Source organism: Cupressus sempervirens, chromosome 3, assembly GCF_028749045.1.
Source record: "Cupressus sempervirens isolate cs-2001-9-10 chromosome 3, ASM2874904v1, whole genome shotgun sequence".
NCBI lineage: Eukaryota > Viridiplantae > Streptophyta > Pinopsida > Cupressales > Cupressaceae > Cupressus > Cupressus sempervirens.
In genome coordinates, this window is record NC_143120.1 from 367,387,930 (window position 1) to 367,408,077 (window position 20,148).

General features: G+C 35.8%; 1 pseudogene across 1 annotated transcript in view; it reads right to left on the reverse strand.

Moving 5' to 3' along the window:
• LOC149566514 (pentatricopeptide repeat-containing protein At4g30700 pseudogene) overlaps positions 1-10,147 on the reverse strand; it is a 57,656-nt pseudogene extending 47,509 nt beyond the window's left edge. The window contains exon 1 of the transcript XR_016362211.1: positions 6,580-10,147. The product of XR_016362211.1 is annotated as a pentatricopeptide repeat-containing protein At4g30700 pseudogene (transcript). The remainder of the gene's footprint in view (positions 1-6,579) is intronic.
• Positions 10,148-20,148: the final 10,001 nt, after the last annotated feature.

Genomic DNA, 20,148 nt, shown 5'->3' on the forward strand with positions numbered 1-20,148 from the left:
ATGATGAAGCAATCACGACAACTCTAGATTTTTGTTTCTCTATACTCCTACTTGAGAACGTGTATAGATTTAAAGCACTTCATGGGTATGGCCATCACCTGGAACGTGACTTAGAGATTGTGCTTTCATTCCCCCTTGATACACAAGTCATTATTCTGTAGGCATGGAGGCCTCAACTTGTGAAACAAATTTAGGCCCCATCTGACCCTACAAAAGAAGTTGCATGTGAGATTATCAATTGGCGCAATGAAGTTGGTGGAGGGATGTGGCGTTTGGTTCATCCAATTTCCCACCTTTTCATACATCCGAGTTCAAGAATTTTCCATGGAGCCATACAAACTTCTGAGGTACCCAATAGATAAGATGGCCTTGTTGAAACTCACTCAACAACTCATAGTCTATGACAAGATTCAAAAGGGGAAGAAGTTGGGATTGCAGTTCCCAATTTCCATTGGAGAAGGAAAAATTGTGACATGACCATGTCTGAAGGTAGCTGAGAGATCATCGAATGAACTCCACTTCCCAATTTCCATTGGAGAAGGAAAAATTGTGTCATGCCCATGTCTGAAGGCAACTAAGAGATCATCGAATGAACTCCACTTCTTTCATCTTCCCCTTTATTCAAAAAGGTTTGATTTCGATCCCTTCAACAAGATCACATTAATAGCAGGATCAAAGTATCAACATAAAGTTCACCTTGAGGATTTTTGGGCAAATAGTGCGGATGAGCGTGCAATTCTAGATTCCTGATCAAATGGAGGAGGATCCAAGTGTGATGCGAAAAAGGATTCAATCCAGAAATGGTAGTTCATCCATATGATTGGCAAAAGAAAGAAATCACAAATTTGGATGCTCTTTCAAGGCTTGTCTTGGATTTTACAAAGTGGTGGATTGAGCGTAAGCTTGAAAAGCTAGTTGCACCAGCAAATGGATTCATGTATCGATTGAGTGGTCATCAACCACTTAGGGATGAACAACCAGGGAAAATATCTGAAGGGACTATCGAAGAAAGAGGAAATCCATCAGAAGATGTAGGAATTAGGAAGGGGAAAAAGGTAGCTTGAGAAAAGCATCCCAGGAGTGGGACAGATGTCTAAGAGCCTCAACAGAAGCAGAAATCTGGAAATGCTCCCTCTTCTCCAAGTCACTCCCATTGTTCAAGAGATAGAAACATTTGAAAGGAAGTAGAGACAAGCATAAGGAGATTTGAGCAGGAAGAAAATTTGGACAACCCAGTGCATGAAAGACTAAGTATAAATGACTATGAAAAATTTGTGCAAGGAAGAGGAAGAGATCAACATATAGCTACGAAGGAAAGTCTCATTGCAATCTTAAAGCGAGAAAATGATGGAAGTTGAGGAGGGTCCAAAAGAGGAAGAAGCTCTTGCAAAAGTGATACAGTTTCCAAATGTTGAATTTGCAGCTCTTACAGTAACAATAGATAGTCTAGGAGGTGAAGAGGAGATTAACATTCAAGCAGTCCAAAGGAAATAACAACCAATAATCCCAGGAGAGTAGAGTATACTCATTCTAGAATGGTTGAAGCAACGAATTCAGACGAGTTAACAAAACGAAGTTGATCCGGCAATTGAATTATAGGAAATTTTGGATGAGCAAACCAATCAGAAGAGCAACAAAAAGCAAACATACTCACTAAGGTTGTTAGAGGAGAATCGGGCTCCAATTGACAAGGGTAAAAATCAGATTGCTCCAGATGAGTACCATGTCATGAAAATCAATCTTGGTCATGCCTCCCAAGAGCAAATCATAGAAGAATTTGATGGCTCTACGTAGACTTTGAAAGAAAACTAAAGAAGCTAGAAGATGGATACGAAAAACAGAAAGGAGAAATCAAAGTCTTGTGTCAGTACATCAACAACTTGCCTATTCTAGTAAGAGAGGAAGGTTCATCATTTGTCTCTTCGACGGGTGTTTCAACTAAAGCGGTTGATGATATTGATAGGATCAAGCGGACTACTCAAGGTGTGAAGGTTTGGGTTGAAGAAATTCAAGACGAAGCATTCAAACATGTGGAAGAATTGGTGCAAATACATACTAGGGCATTAGCTATACTCTTCAGGATCTAGTGCATGGAGGAATCATGGGAGGATGAGCATATTTACCAAGGCGAAATGATTTCCGATATTCAAAATTTGCTGGAGACCCCAAAGCAAGCATTGATCGATGGTCGAGTTATCAGTAAAGGAGACATCTACGATTTCCTTCGATGGTATAGTGCAATAATCACAACTAAGGAAATGTTTGAGAGCTTCACCAAGGAATTTGCTCGATGGAAGACAATTGTTGACAACATCAAGCAAGGGGTGTCCAACACAGTTGCATCCTTGTTATCACAGAGATCGATAGAGGATAAAACGACAACAGATAATTTGAAAGTCAAGTTGGAGGAGTTGTTTTAGTTGAATTTTTTTGAAAGAGATGATTTTGAGAACTTTTCCATCTTCTCAAATACCATGCACACTACTTAGGACTTGCTACCAGATTGAGAGGGAAGTTTAGGAAAGGTAGAAAGAGAAGTTGCTTCTAGAATTCAAGTAAGAATCGGCACCGAGCATCTGTACAGAAGAGTTGGAGACGGTGTTGGATCGATTTCATACCTTCAAGCGGGGCAGTCAAGGATAGATGCATTTAATGCATAGTGGGTATTCGTAGTGGTCATTTATTGCACCCCACTCCCTTTCTGAACGAGTATGCATAGTGGGCATTTATTACCCACTATAGTAGTGAATTCCTTATTGTATTAATGTAGATTCCTTTTCTTTGCCCTAAACCTAATTAGGGTTGATGTGGCATGATCTAGGCCATTGGTTATTGTGATCATCTGGGCCATCTGTTGTAATTGAGGACCTATATAAAGGCCTCACTTCTCATTTGTAAAGGGGAGATTTTTTGAGATTGTTGCTATGAGCTACTGAGATCATAGAGTTTTCATTGAAGCTTGGTGAATACTTGATGTGTCATGGTGCTTGCTTGTTCTCTTAAATTCCCTCATTTAGATTAAGTTTAGTTTACTTAAAGTGATATGATTGCAATGGAGAATGTGATGGTGTATTGATGAATTCCTTTGGTTCATACTTTTGACATTTTAGTGATTCTAAATCATTGTGCAAAGTTAGCCTGAACCACTTTCATGCATATGTTTAACTTCTATCATTCATATACATTATTATTTATGAAGGTGTATGTGGTGGTATGAAAATCGTTCGCATAACCCTTGAAGATTGCACCAGTTCATGCATAGTTGTAGTATAACTTGGCGAAGTGGAGCTTGGTAAATTGAGGAATTCGTCCACTAGAATACCATTTATTAATATCACTTAGGAATAGATTAGGATTTCTAAACCCTATCCCATTTTATTTTTGCATATTTTGTGAAAATCCAAAAAAGTACTTCATTACAAAACTTTAGATAGCTCTCACATCTAGTATGGCTTGAAATGAATCTAAGTAAACATACATAAGGCCTCTTGTGATCATCAACAAATCACATCAACCACCAAGCTTATCCACACTCAAGACCTAACATTGAAGGAACCTTGGAGTTATCATATGATCTTCTTGCAATCTTAGCACACACAAGACTTTGTTCAAGAGAGGATAAGATATTTCGGTATTTGGTCTACTATTTAGTGAGTGATAAAACCTGCATCAACAATGCCTCCTTGCATGTAAAAGAGAGCAATCATTTTGAATACAAATGGAATTGGGAAAAGAAAATCAAGAAACTTTCTCGTTAATGATGAGATCACCCAACCCCTCCAAATCATCAAAATTGCAATTTATTAAAGATGAGAAAGTTATTAATTTAATACAATGTTCCATGGGGACGCGTCCCCTATGGTTTTGGGGTTGTACTTGTCCCAAGACAAAACAGTGACATGAGGACGGATTCTTGCCATCCCCTAAGTCAACCCCTTTTTGGAAAATTTGGAAACGTCCCCGAAACGGCCAATTTTTTTTGGCAAGAAACTCGGGGATGGCCAGCAGTACCAGGGACAGTTTTGTCATCCCCTATGCGTCCCTGAAATTGCTAGTTGTCCCCTTTTTTCCAGCCAATTTGGTAACAGCAAAACACTCCCAAAAAATCATTTTAAAAAAAAATTTGTTGTCTGTACGGACCCCTAGTCCTCTTAAAGACATTAAAAATATGCAAATCATATTTGGTTCATTAAAACTCTAAAACATTAACTCTTTTACTCATTTTTAGATTTGACATACTTGCTAAGAGGAAGAAAATAAAGATAAAGCAGCAGCAATAGTGAGGAAAGATTGCATTTAGTATTTACTAACTATTTTAGTTGGACTTCTCTTTATTAAATATTTCATTCTAGTTTCATGCATGATACTTGGAGCCTTTAGGCATTGATTTTTGCTATATATGTATGTGATATTGTTATAATGGAAGTACTTAGTATTTGTCATTTAAAAATATTCCATGTATTGATCTTCTAAAATGTCTATGGTGAATGGTTTATCAATGTTATGATATGCATATTTGAATTTTGTCTCTCTATATAAAAAAATCCCCTATGTTTTTTATCACCGTCCCTGTTGCAAGATTGCTGAAAGCATGAATGCTGATGATATTCCTATGAGGGAGTATTGTAGATATGTTACTATGATGATATGTTACATTCATGACTGAGTTTGTCATTGATGTCAACATAGCAGTTTTCTGTGGTATCTGACAGAAGAACAGCGAAAAGATCAAGTTGGTACACACAGCTAGTTGAGTATTCTAACCATCCAACGTCATGAGAGACTTCTAAGTATCTAGTATATGCAGTTAACGTCGGAAGAAGTTATTTAATTTTTTGTGATGTCTATTCTGAGATAGAGTTTACAGAGGCATGTTCTGGTAAACTTGTTATATCTCTTAGCAAAGTTGACATTCTAAGAATTGAGGTTGACTACATGAAGAAGACATGTTGGTGATGACATGGCTAAGGTCACTAGTCACAATATTGCATGTACGGAAAGATATTCAAGTTGCAAGGTGGAAGATTAATGTTATCGCTAGGTGTAACGTGTTCTTAATGTGGTCCTATAATAATTAATTGAGAAGGTCTAATAGTCGACTCAGGGAATTGTTTTGAGGACTCGGTATAAAGGAAGGACATTTTCTTTTATCAAGTATGACATTAATTGTATTGATGCGAAAAGATTATAAGCAGCAGCAAGAGCAGAATATGAAGTCGAGGAGAGCAGTGCGGAAGTGAAGGAAACTTCATTGCCGAGGTTTTGCTGAGTGATCCAAGGTTTGATATTTGGATCCGAGGTATGTGACCTAATCTACAAGGTCTGATAGTAATTGGTTTGGTTAACAAAACGAAGGAAAGAAGAACATAACAATAAATTACATGTTTTGAGCAATGAGTTCTTCTTGTAGTTGAAATTGCATGTTTGGGCAATGGGCTCTTCTTGTATACATTGTACCACAACTCCTAACAGGATTGGAATCTCCTAACACGGATTAAAAATCTCCTAACAGGGACTCCATGTACTAAATGTTGTAATAGACTCCTAACTGGGTCCATCCTCTAACAAGGAACATTTATATTAGTACATCATCTTGTGGGCATCATTCCCACCGGCGCTTTCCCTCTGATCAAGGGTTTCCCTAGTCAACATATCTGGTGTAATTGTCTGTATGCGTTTTATTATGGTTGTTGTTTACTTTGGTTGAATGGTTAGGTTTATTTAAAGAAGATAAATGTTTTAATTATCAGATAATCGATTCACCCCCCCCACCCCCCTTCTTAGTTATCTTGGTGGACTATTGTGTCTAACAGTCCCCTAAGGTCTCGTCCCCTAAATTTCGGCTTCGATCCATACCCATACCGGAAACACGTCCCCATCCCGGAAACTCCGTGGAGCAATTTTAATACCTTTGTTGGCAAGCAAATGTGCCACCATGTTACACTCACAATAACATTGTGAAAAGGCAATAGAATCAAAGCCCTTGCAGATGAATATGTCTTCTTCTAACAATCCAAAGAGTTTCCTATTTGGGCAGTTCTGTCTGTGTAAACACTTAATAATATTCATTGATTCTCCTTTACTCAAAATTGTTACAATCATCTGATTTGGTCAAAGATCACAATAATCATAGTTTGCCATTCTGCTTCGTTGTTGGTCCTTTGGCCCAACAAAAAGGGCACCTTTTAACTAAAATACCCAAAGAATAGTAAATGAGGACACATATCCCAGTCAGACCTGAACTTCCAGAACAACTTTTAAGGGAAGGCTCCATTTAACCATTCACATATCCTTTTCACTAAAATCCATTATTGGGTAAAACAAAACTGCTAGCACTACCATAAAAAAACATTGTAATCTCACTCACAAGTACTATGATTTTTATTTTTTATTCTTAACACAAAACTCTAGAAATCAGATAAATCAATGAAAAAAGGATAGGAGTTCACAATGCTACTTGATCTTGAGAAAGAAAATGGATGTGAAGCAACATCATAAGTCTGCAAATATAATCTGGTAAGATTTAAAAACATTATATTAAAAATTAAAAATCTTTTGTTGAAATAAAAATAAACCTACCCCATTTCATGGCTGCAGGTATGTTGTGATGCATCTTTTTCAATGCAAGATTGTATTTGCATGCTGCTTTTCCTGGCACCACCAATATTCTCCACAAGGACATTGTCATTGTTTAAAATGATGGAGCTGGTTTGCATCTGTCACAATAATTCATGCAACAGTCTGGAAGATAAAGTTTGTTGCAGTGTGGTAGGTGACACATACTCAAAGGTTCTTGATGATTTTGACAGTTGTTCCAAGAGATGCATTTAACAATTGAAATGCAATTGCCAGCTTCTCGCCATGGTATGACACAAATCAGGATTGTATTTGCATCCTACTTAGCATCACCAATAATCTCCACAAGAACATTGTCCTTGTTTGAAATGATGGAACCGGTTTGCATCTCTCACAATAATTGGTCGTGCAACAATCTTGGAGACAAACTTGGTTGCAGTGTGGCAATCAACACATACTCGAAGGTTTTTAATGACTCTAATAGTTGCTCCAATGGGTGTATTTAGCAAGCCAAATGCAATTGCCAGCCTCTCACTATGATGGCAGAGGAAAACTTCTTTTTCCTCCTCCTCCACGTCATTCAGTACAAGTTCTGTATTTGGAAGAAACCCTGCTGCCTTCATCTCCCAAGACAATTCCTCCAACTTCGCATAGATCTCTCGAGTCTCTGGGTGTGATCTGTCTCCAGCACAAAAAACATGTACCATTTTGTGCACTTCAATCCAACTACATCCAGGAATCTTTTGAATTCCACTATCTTTCATAGATCTCCTTATCTTTTGAACCCTGTCCCATCTGCCCACGTCTGCATAGATGTTCGACAGAAGATCATAAGCTGCTGTGTTCTTCTGATCCAGCTCAAAAAGGAGAGTTGCCGCAAATACCCCTAACCTTGTATTCTTATGTGATCTACAGGAACCAAGCAAACACATCCACACAACTGCAACAGGGTTAATTGGCATTTTGATAATAAAGTTTAGAGTTTCCTCAAGATATCCAGCACGGCCAAGCAGGTCAACCATGCATGAATAATGATCAATCGAAGGACTAATCAGATAAGTGGCAAACATTCCATTGAAGCATTTGCAGCCCTCATCCACCAAACCTGCATGGCTGCATGCAAATAAAACACAGGCGAAGCTTCCGTGGTCAGGGTATATTCCAGAGTGCTTCATTAGTTCAAAGACTTTAAGAGCATCCTTACAAAAGCCATTTTGTGCATATCCTGCAGTCATTGTATTCCATGAGACCACATCTCGCTGAGACATTTTATCAAACAATGCACGTGCCTTGTGTATGCTTCCACATTTTGCATACATATCTAACAGAGCATTTGCAACCACAACATCTGAGCAATATCCACTTTCAATGACATTTTGATGGATGTCCGTACCCTGTTCCAAAGCTCCCACTTTGGAACACGCTGGCAGGATGCTGGCAAAAGTTGTGCTGTTTGGTTTTATGCCTGCCAATTGCATTTGCTGAAAAGTTTCCAGGGCTTCTTCAACAAGCTCATTTTGTACATATCCTGAAATAATTGCAGTCCATGAGACCACATCTCGTTGAGACATTTTGTAAAACAGTTCACTTGCCTTTTTTATACTCCCGCATTTTGTGTACATGTCTACCAGGGCACTGGCGACTACAACATCTAATATTAATCCACTTTCAATTATAATACGATGGACATCCATACCCTGTTCCAGAAATCTCATCTTGGCACAAGCTGGGAGGATGCTGGCAAAGGTTGTGGAGTTTGATTTAACACCTGCTGATTGCATTTGCTTAAAAGTTTCTAAAGCTTCTACAACAAACCCCTTTTGTGCGTATCCTGCTATAATTACATTCCATGAGACCACATCTCGTTCAGACATTTGTTTAAACAGTTCGCATGCTTTCTTTATTCTTCCACATTTTGCGTACATGTCCATCAGGGCATTCATAGCCATGACATCTGAGAGGTATCTGTTTTCTATTATGCTTCGATGGATGTTCATACCCTGTTCCAAAGCTCCCATTTTAGCACAGGCTGGGAGAACGCTGGCAAAAGTTGGGGAGCTTGGCTTAACAACTGCCAATTGCATTTGCTTAAAAGTTTCTAAAGTTTCTGCAACAAACCCATTTTGTGCATATCCCGCGATCATTGTACTCCATGAGACCACATCTTGTCGAGGCATGTTGAGGAACAGTTGACGAGCTTTGTGTATGCTTCGACATTTTGCATACATGTCTATCAGGGTGTTTGCAATTACCACGTCTGACAAAAATCCACTTTTAATGATACTCTGATGGATTTCCATACCCTCTTCCAAAGCTCCCATTTTCGCAAATGCTGGAACGATGCTGGAAAAGGTTGTGCAGTTTGGCTTTACACTGGACGATTGCATTTGCTTAAAAACTTCCAAAGCATCTTCTATAAACCCATTTTGCAAATATCCTGCAATCATTGAAGTCCACGAGACCACATCCAATCTAGGGATTTTGCCAAAAAGTTCACGTGCCTCGTGTATGCTTCCACATTTTGCGTACATGTCTACCAAGGCACTGGCAACTACAACATCTGACGAAAATCCACTTTCGATTATACTTCGATGAATATTACTACCCCAATCTAAAGCTCTGATTTTGGCACAGGCTGATAGGATGCTAGCGAAGGTTGCGTTGTTTGGCTTTGCACCTACAAATTGCATTTGCTTAAATGCCTCCAAGCCTTCTTCAGTAAGTCCATTTTGAACATATCCTGCAACCATCACATTCCATGAGGCGACATCTGGTTGGGGTATTTCTTTAAGAAGACTCAGAGCCTCGTCAAATGTACCATTTTGTACATATCCTGCAATCATCACATTCCATGAGACCATATTTTTCTGGGGCATTTCTTTGAAAAGCATCAAAGCCTCCTCAAGCATTCCACTTTGCGCGTATCCTGCAATCATAGCATTCCAAGAAATGACATTTTTTTGAGACATTTTGTTGAACAGTTGACGTGCCTTGTGTATACTCCCACATTTTGCATACATATCTACCAGGGCACTTTCAACTACAACATCGGACAAAAATCCGCATTTGATTATACTTTGATGGATGCTCGAACCCTCTTCTAAAACTCCTAATTTGGCACAGGCTGAGACTATGCTAGAAAAAGTGAATCCATCAGGTTTTACACCTGTTGCTTGCATTTGCTGAAACATTTTCAATGCCTCGCCAGGATACCCATGTCTTCTGTGTGCTGCAATCATCGCATTCCATGACAACTCATCTCTCTCTTTCATCTCTTCCCACACTTTACGAGCATCCTTTAAATTCCCACACTCAGCGTAGATGTTAATGAGCTTATTTTGAAAAAATGTTCCTGTTGGCATGTGGGTGATCGAAGATTGAGTTTGCTCGCCTTGTAGTATAACTACATTTGACAAAAACCGGTGATTCCAGCGGAAGAAGCTCATTTTCCTTATACCATGATGCTCTCTTTATTGTATTTTTATTTAAGTACAAAAATACCAAAAATGAAAACTACACTCTACGTTTAAACAACAATAATACCAGGTGTAAAACCAGCAGCATAACAGAATTTGAACAAGAAATGTGGAATATCCTTCCCACGGGAAAAAAGTACCATCCACCAATGGTTAGAGTGGTTTGCTTGCCAATTTTCTTCGTTGCCATGTCTGCAACAATAGGCGAACACTACTGGTAATTTTGTTCGCCAATCTTCCGAATTGTGGGAGAGTGCATTAGAGTTCACTGAAAGCAGGGGCCAAGGCACGAAGCTCTCCGTATAACAGCTAGCTTGGATATCAATAGTTCGCCTCTTAGTCATGATACCTGGGTTACGAAAAGGGAAGGAGCTTGTCTAGTCTAACTGATAGATAGATTGATTGATTTTTAAGGTGAAGCCTTTTGACCGAACCAGCTTTAGTAATTCAGTATTTTCTCTGTGTGCGTGCAAGCTGATGATGAGCTCCTTTAAGTTGAATAAGTTGTGCCAAGAGCTTTCACATATAATATATACAAATTTGAATCTGACATCCTTCTAAGCATCACATTCACATTCTAACATAAAGTGTTGTTCTGTTTCCACCTTCCTCGAGTTGCAAAATGTGCAAAATCTGTGCATTTAGTCTCACATCAGCATTGATGAGAGTTGGTTTGAGTTGTACAATGAGATTGAGAAAAGGGACCGAGCTTGTGTAGTCCAATTACAAAGAGGTGTACAAATCTTATTATATGGAATTTGGACTTACAAAGGTGCTAAATTTTTACTACTAGATCAATTAGGTTGTAATAAACATTCTAATAAGATTAAGTCAATTGACTAACCTAAATAATTTTATACAAAAATATATATATTTTACTTTCTAAGCTCGAATTACAATGTAGAATATGTATTTAATATTTTTATTTATTGTTAGAATAGTTTTGTAATTTTTTCAATGATTAATATTATGTGAATAAATTATAAAAAATAAGTTGAGTCATATCATATTTTAAAATTAATGTGAAATAAAATGTAAAGATAAAATAATTTATATATAAATAATTTAGTCACTAAGTAGTGATAGGTAAATATAATAATAAATATACTTAGTTATTATATTATTTAAGGAATTAGAATGTGAGTTATGATTTATTGTTTAAATATCGTTGTGCTACTTTTTGGATGACTCGCCTTAACTAGTTATTAAATGAGTTCTCTTAGATGAATGAATTAGAGTTTTATATGAGGATTTGTGAGTTGATGAAGTATGATTTTTAATTAAATATTTGAATTCGTTTTTTATATTTTAAGACTTTAAGTAGTTTATATGGATTTTATGATAGAAAATTATATATCATAATAATATAATGAATAATTTGATCTTTCATACTTTTTTTAGAACTATTATATATATATATATATATATATATATATATATATATATATTTAAATTTTAAATATTTTTATATTTTAAATATTTAGACTAGTTATTTATTACAATTCTTAGTTGAGTGTTATTCATTTAATTTTTATTAATTAGTGATATTGTAAAATGAAAAAAAATATTATTACACTTATATCATATGTATTACAATATGTGAAATATGTGAATCTTGTGTGAGTTAATGTGTTGGTTGTACAATGCTTCTTAATTTGAACCATCTATCCACAACTAAATTATTATAGAAAATGAATTCTACATAAAACATGTTTGAAAAAATATTTTTTTAAATTACAATTAAGAAGAAGACTACTTTCTCACCCAAAAAAATTGCCACCTATTTAATATACATGCAATATTCACCTCTCTTCTCTTTAGTAAAGAAGAATAGTGAGAGCATTTAGCTAAATTCTTTTACATTTTGTCTTTGAGTAAATATTTTTATTAGTTATATTTACCTATCACTATTTAGTTATTAGATTATTTGTATGTATATAATTTTATTTTTACTTTTTATTTCACATAAATTGTGAAATATAATATTTTCAAAAGATAGAATGTTAAAAAATCTAGCTAATGCTCACGTTAGTCTTGTTGACTAAAAAGACGTGAGGTAAGCATTGCATCCATATTAAAGATGTGAAAAATACATCTAACAAGAGTAATAACTACATTTGTCAAAGTCTTAAGTGATATTATAAGATGTGAAAAGTACATCTAACAAGAGTAATAACTACATTTATCAAATTCTAAGTGACATTAAGTGTCAAATTACATGGTTGCACCTATGTAAAAAAGAAAAACACATGATTATAAGAGGTGGCAAATAAATCTAACAGAGTGTGAGATATAACTATCCAAAAGTGTGTGTGAGTACACATTAACCAAAGAATAATTTTATTTGTTGTTATAATAAGAAATCCTAATAAAACTAAGCAAACTTAATAATACATTTAGGGAAAAAGTTGCCCTCGAAAAAAGAAAAATTAAAAAACCTAAGCTAATTGTAGTGGATAGTACTCATTAGAATCACTCTTGCAATTAAGGTCATTGAGAATTTGTTTTCAATAGAAAATGGCTCCTTCACTATGATCTATGATCTTGTTGTCCATTTGATAATGAAGTTTTATTTCTCTATGAAAAAATAATTGGTATTTAAAAAACTTGGTATTTTCCTACTAACCAAGAGCATTTGAAGTTTTATTTTTCTAAGCAAAAATAATAGGTATTTTAAAAAACTGTTATTTTCCTACTAAACAAGAGTACCTCTTGATTGATCTTAGAAAACTTATTCTATAAACATTTATTTAGAAAAAAAAAATTATTTTCAAATATTTGTTAAAGATATATTTGAAGTTTTTTTTTTTTTTTTTAATCGGTAAATTGCCAAGGCCATGATAATTTTATTATTTGGAAAGAATAATTAATAGAAGCGTTCTCCATTCAAATGGGCACTAGTAGGAAAGAACGGAGAAGAAAACCTCTAGTCTTTCCTGGGACAAGTGTCCTATATTATTACAAATTGAAAGGGACAAACCCCAGTGAACTAAATCCAGATATATAATCAATACAAAATATTATCAGTATAGGGTTATAACCCTCAAGACAACATCTTCATTTGAAAATTCAAAGCTGCTCTCAAAGGTATTGAACCAAATATACATCGGAGAGTGGAATCTGATGCTTGAAAATAGCCAGCCAGCTAAATATGTTAATATGTTAGAAAAACTTATAATAAACCATCAGAAGGGGAGAGAAAGGGAGCATCCTTCCAATAAAAGAGTCAAACAAACAATCAAACATAATAGGTAAGAGGAAGCTGAACGAGACTATAAGAGGATCACCACAAAAAAATTAGCAAACTAAAGCTAAGCTAATATGAGTTCCAGTCTAAATAGATCAGCAGAGATAAAACAAGAAATCAAAATAGAGCATGATGAGATCCTATTTAATCATACACTTTGATAGTCGACCATAGAAGATTACTAAAAGAGTACATGGTCCAAAGAGGATTAAACCATATAGAGCCTACAAGAGCAATCCCAAGAAGGGTTTATGATAGAGGAACGGCCATGCATCCCTTCCAAACCCCTTCTTCCATAAAATGTAGCCCTATCGACTGGAATCATCCCAAGATGAATTGGAACAGATGTTATAAACAAGTACATACATCATTAAATGATAAATTCGTCGACAGGTATTAACATTGTTCAAGATTCCAAGAGAAATCCATGGGACCATACCGAGCCTCCTTTGGATATCATAAAAGAACAGAGAAACCATATCTACAATAGAAAATCATTAAACTATATTCATAACTTGATAGATAGTTAATCCACTAACTAACATCCATATCGTCTATACAAGCCAATGAAATTCTTCTATGAGTTAATACTAAGGATCTAAAAACTACATATATATTCAAAAAATAATGAAACCCTTCATTCCCATACTAAATTCTATGTTCTAAAGCATTAAGAAGATTACTAAAATTGATGTACATACCGAGGACCATTTAAATTAGTTAATTTTTAATTGGTAAGCACTAAGATATAGACAAATGATCACTTATAGAATGCATAACAGACCATATTAAAGACACAAATGGAAAGACAATCCCACAACCAAAGTGATACCTATTTAAATAAAGGCACTAATTTAATCTCAGCCCACGAGGGGTTTTTACCAAAACAATCCTCCACCTTAGGAGCATAAATGATCTACATCAATAAGGCACAGGTGTGAAACTTCCCTTAACAGTATATATATATATATATATATATATATATATATATATATATATATATATATATATATATATATATATATATATATATATAATTTGAGAAGTTCAAATATATAAAGGGATAAGTGTGAAACTATACTTAACAGTAGCCATATGATATATATATATATATATATATATATATATATATATATAATAGTTTGCTAGACTGACTATATAAACATATCAAACTATAATACTAAAGCCAGTGAGACATAGGCGTACTAACAAAATCGCTTAATCTATGTAACAAAAGACCCTATATGTTAATTCTAAACCTAATGGATAATTACATTTCAGCCGGACCTCTGCCTTCCTTCCACAGGACCATGATCACATCTGTGATGTCACTGAATTGCTCCACCTGGTAGTTTGGGGGAAACTCAAATACAAACTTCATTTTGCTCGTTCTCTCTGCATTTGGAGTACTGAAGTCCAAATCATCCAAATTCTTAAATGTCACCCCTGACTAAATGTGGGCATTAAAAAGATGGAGATAATTAATAAGCCAATCCACATTATCTTCTAGAATGATGCTCCTCTAGCAGAGAAGAAAGTTCAGGCTAGCCTCCATCTTCGTCCATTCATGATAAAAGGTCAACTTCTCGTGAATGACCAAAGACTGTCGGCAGGGGGCTATGGCAAAATTCGGATGGCCAACAGGGAGGTTCATATATTTTTTAGGGAATGAAATCTGAAATTTGTGATCTATACTATAGACCGCTTGTTCGAGCCCCTTTCTCCAGGCAGGGACAAACAAGTCATGGCAGAGCCTGACTATGTCGTCAGCTTGAGTTTTGGCTCTAACCAGACAACCTATAAATGACCCAATAATATCACTATTAGCTCTCCAAGTGAATCGATAGTCAAAGACCCCTTCACCCAAAGCTTTATTCATTGCAAACCGCATCATATCATCCACTGGAAGTAATATCTGATTCCATCTTTCTGATTACACCATTCCACAAAAGGCCATAGTGTGGTTCTCTAAAGCATGAAAGAGAGATATGTTGGATTCCATAGCTAAGAGCAATAGAGAAAGGATAAACCCAACTATAAAGACTCGGGAATGACACAGAGAAACTACTAAAGAAAGGCAAGAAAACTTGAAAGGCGAATACACAAATGCAGGCATACCATGATAAGTAAGTGCAAAATGCCTGCACTTGTGAGAAACCATGATGGATGAATAATTATTTGATACTCTTGGCGATTTCACATAAGAAGTTGACGCCAAAATGATGAGTGAACTACCACAACCATAAATGACAACAAGTAATAATTACTAATGAACCGAGAAGAAGCTAATTATATAGATAAATCGATAACGATGTAGGTGACAATACAAGGTTAAAAGATGATAGATAATCTAGCTATAAATTGAAATAGGATAGATGTAAATAAGCTAATGAAAAAATAAAAAATAAAAAATAATTTAAATTTAAAGAAATAAATTATTATTGTTATATATATTCAAAATTCTAGCTACAGGAACTTAAAGATAAAGATAAATTTAAAGGAAGTAGAAATTAAGGAATATGAGAGAAGCTATCATTTATAAGCATGGAATTAATTCCATCTACTACTGAATTGGCTAATTGATCGGCAAGTTGATTGCCTTCCCTTAAAATATGACTAATCCTATAATCATCAAGTTTGTCTATTAGAGACAAGACCACTTCAAGTTGGGAGTTGAGGACCCAATTGGGGGTAGACCATTTCCTAATAGCATTAACAATAATTTGAGAGTCACCTTTGATAAAAACTTTAGATAAATTGAGCTTATGACAAAGCTTGATTCCTTGATGGAGGGCTTCAAGTTCAACTAGATTATTAAATGTGGGTTGGATTGATGAAGCTTTTTTGGCAATCCAAACACCATCCTCATTATGAATGATGCATCTAATACTGACTGTACTTGGGTTACCCTGAGTAGCCCCATCAAAGTTCAGTTTGACCCATCCAGGGGGAGGTGGCTCCCATCTACAATTTTTCCTTGCCTCTTTATTAACCTTAGTATAATAGAGAGGGGGATTGATCAAGTTAGTCCAAAGTTTCTTCATAAGGCCATCCCAATTGGAGAATGAGCCTTCTTCTAGGCTCACCTTCCTTAAGTATGAATTGATAGTTTCTACTATATAGACTTCTATTTTGGATATAAGATTCTCAAGTTTGAGTTCCATATTGTGAAAGATGCAGTGATTTATTTCCTTCCATATCTCCCAAATCAAGATGGAAGGAGAGATGTTCCAAAGCTTGCTATAGACACTATTGCCCATGTTAGATGGCCATCCCCAAAGCAAATCAGCTAAGGATTTAGGAAAGGGGGAGGACCACCCTAGCATCTGTCTAAGCCATTCCAAAAAAATTTGGAGTAAGGGTAGAGATATAGAAGATGATCCACATTCTTAGTGCTATGATGACATAGGACACATCTAGAGGGGCCTTGAATGCCAACACTGTTCAATCTGTCCATAGAAAGAATCCTATTTTGAATGGCTAGCCATAGAAAGAATCCAACTTTCGGGAGATAGGAAGGATCCCAACACAACTTAAGTGGGATGTCCACAGATACCGGTCCATTGGCTACTAGAATGACCTTATAGCCATCTTTAACATTATATTTACCATTATTAGCAGTTGCCCAAATGAGTGTGTCTCTTTTGTTAGGTTGCAAAGGTTTTCTGCCTTCCAAAATCTTCTCAAACTAGATAATCGATGCTTCATCAAAGTCTAAGCCTCTAAGGGATTTCCAATGCCAAGTTGGAGAACCTTTAGTGTCTGTCATGATACTGTAGTCCTTTACTTTGTTACCCTAGAGTTCAGTCAATCTAGATTTAAGGGTTAGAGGAACCATGTGAGAAGTAACTAAGGGTTTACCTTCCCATGAATCTTCCCAAAACAATGCTTCTTCCCCAAATCCAACATCCCAAGTTAGAAATTTGTTGATCAAAGGGCAACACTTAACCATAAAATTCCAACATTCTAACCCTTTAGGAAGAGAGTTAATATGAAAAATGGAAAGCAGATCTTCGGCAATAAGGTATTTATTATAGAGGATTTTAGCCCACTTACAGTTATATTCGTAGTATAGCTGCCAAATGAGTTTTGCCCCTAAGGCTTCATTTTGCCATTGTAAGTTTTTAATCCCTAAGCCCCCAAGGGCTTTAGGTTTGCATATATTTTTCCACTTGATGAGAGCTAATTTATTGTCTTTGTCCCGATCATTCCAAAAAAAATTCCTCATTTTAGAATCAAATTTTTTGAGATTCTGTTTAGATAGAATAAGACATGAGAGAGGATAAATCGGGATGGCTGAAAGAACTGCATGGATCTTAGTGCATTTGCCAGCCTTGGTGAGCCATTTGTCCTTCTAAGAGTATAATTTGGAATCCAATTTTTTGAGGGTATTATCCCACACCTTGCCTGATTTTGAGCCTTTATCTAAGGTTATACCCAAATATTTATAAGGGAAGGATCCTTTCTTGAAGCCCATAATCCTACATTTTTGTGATTCCATATTTGGCGAGGTGTTTAGGAAGAAAATCTCAGATTTGAGAGCATTGACCTTTTGTCCTAAGGCTTCCATATATGTATTTATGATGCTCTTGAGGGAGGGAGCTTCAGAGATCTCACTCTTTCTCAAAAGAATGGTGTCATCGGCGAATTGCAAATGTGTAATGTTAGGTAAGTTTTTGGTGATAGTAATGCCCGATATTCTCTGTTTATTATATGCGTCTGACACAACTGTGCCAAATGCTTCAACCATGATGATGAAAAGAGAGGGAGAGATAGGATCCCCTTGCCGGATGCCTCTTGAAATATCAAAAAAATCTTCTGGCGAGCCATTAACAAGGATAGAAATTTTAGGTGTCAAGATGAACTTGAAAATTAGATTTATCCATTGACGAGAGAATCTAAATGCTTCTAGCATCTTACATAGGAATCTCCAATCAACCATATCATAAGCTTTTTGAATATCCAGTTTCATGAGCATACAAGCTTCCTTATTAAGACCCACAGAATGGATGGTCTCTTGAATAGTGATGATACCATCAAGGATGGATCTACCTAGCATGAAACTAGTTTGCTCCTCAAAGATAATCTTGGGTAGAATTTATTTCAGTCTATTAGCTAAAACTTTGGAAAAAAAATTATAAACTGTATTACACAAGGCTATGGGTTTGAAATCTCCTAGGGATTCCAGATTAGGCTTCTTTGGAATCAAGGTGATGAAGGAATGATTGATCTTAGCAAGGATGGATCCTTCATTTTTGGAAGCTTCGATAGCTTTCCAAAGATCCTGACTGATAATATCCTAGCACTTTTGAAAGAAGAAGGCCTGGAATCTGTCCGGGCTTGGAGATTTATCTGGATTCATATCAAAAACTACTTTTTTGACTTCCTCTAAAGTGATAGGTTTATTTTGGTTTTTGTTATCATCTTGGGAAACGATTTTAGGGATAACTTTTAGTAAACTAGATTGCGTAGTATAATTTGAACTTTGCTGGTTGTTCAGTATATCCTAAAAATAATTAACAAAAATACTGACAATTTCTCTAGATTTTTGGGTAAAATTTCCTTGCTGGTCTTTAATGCGTGTGATTCTATTCTTAGCTCTGTTATATAGTGTGGAGTTATGAAAAAAATTTGTGTTGCGGTCACCTTCAGCTAGTCATCTTTCTCTTGATTTCTATCTCCAGAAAGTTTCTTCTTTGGATAGGATCAATTCTTGCTTTGCTAATAGTTCTTTTTCAAGATAATAGCTTCTGTTGTCCATACCCTTGCTAATAACTTCTGAATTTAAATCTTTAAGTTGCTTTTCTATGTTCAACTTTTCTTTAAAAATGTTATTAAATTGTTCTCTATTCCATTTGAGGATGCGCTCCTTTAACATCTTTAATTTCTGAGTAAAGACAAATATTTTAGATCCTATGTAGCTGTCTTAAGCCCACCAAGATTTAATGTTGTTGAGAAATTTTGGGTCAAGAAACCACATCTTCTCACACTTGAAAGGGTTTCTCGATGGCTTGATGGGCTCGATGAACTCAAACCTAATAGGGAAGTGATCAGATCTAGTGATGGGGAGAATTGAAGACTGGAAGTTTAAGTTGTAAGTGTCCAATTCGCCTTTTATTTAAAATCTATCAAGTTTTTCTGTGATATAGGCAAAGTCGTTTCTTTTATTGTTCCATGTATAGATCCTGTTATTAGTAGGAATATCAACTAAGTTATGCAGGGGCACCAATCTTTAAAGTCTCTAGATGCTTGTGAAAGCACATGAGAACCTCCTATTTTCTCATTAATATCTAAGATTGTGTTAAAGTCACCCCCTAATATACAGAGTTCATTTTCTATACTCTCTAGGAAATGACCAATTTCATTTCATACTACGAGTTTATTCGTGTTGTTAATTGGTCCATACACATTTATAACATTTATATCCAGCAATGTCTTGAGCCCACCAAAATTTAATGTTGTTGAGAAAGTTTGGGTCAAGAAACCACATCTTCTCACACTTGAAAGGGTTTCTTGATGGCTTGATGGGCTCGATGAACTCAAACCTGACAGGGAAGTGATCAAATCCAACGATGGGGGGAATTGAAGACTGGAAGTTTAAGTTGTAAGTGTCCAATTTGCCTTTTATTAAAAATCTATCAAGTTTTTCTGCGATGTAGGCAAAGTCCTTTCTTTTATTGTTCCATGTATAGATCCCGTTATTAGTAGGAATATCAACTAAGTTATGCAGGGCTCACCAATCTTTAAAGTCTCTAGATGCTTGTGAAAGCACATGGGAACCTCCTATTTTCTCATTAATATCTAAGATTGTGTTAAAGTCACCCCCTAATATACAGAGTTCATTTTCTA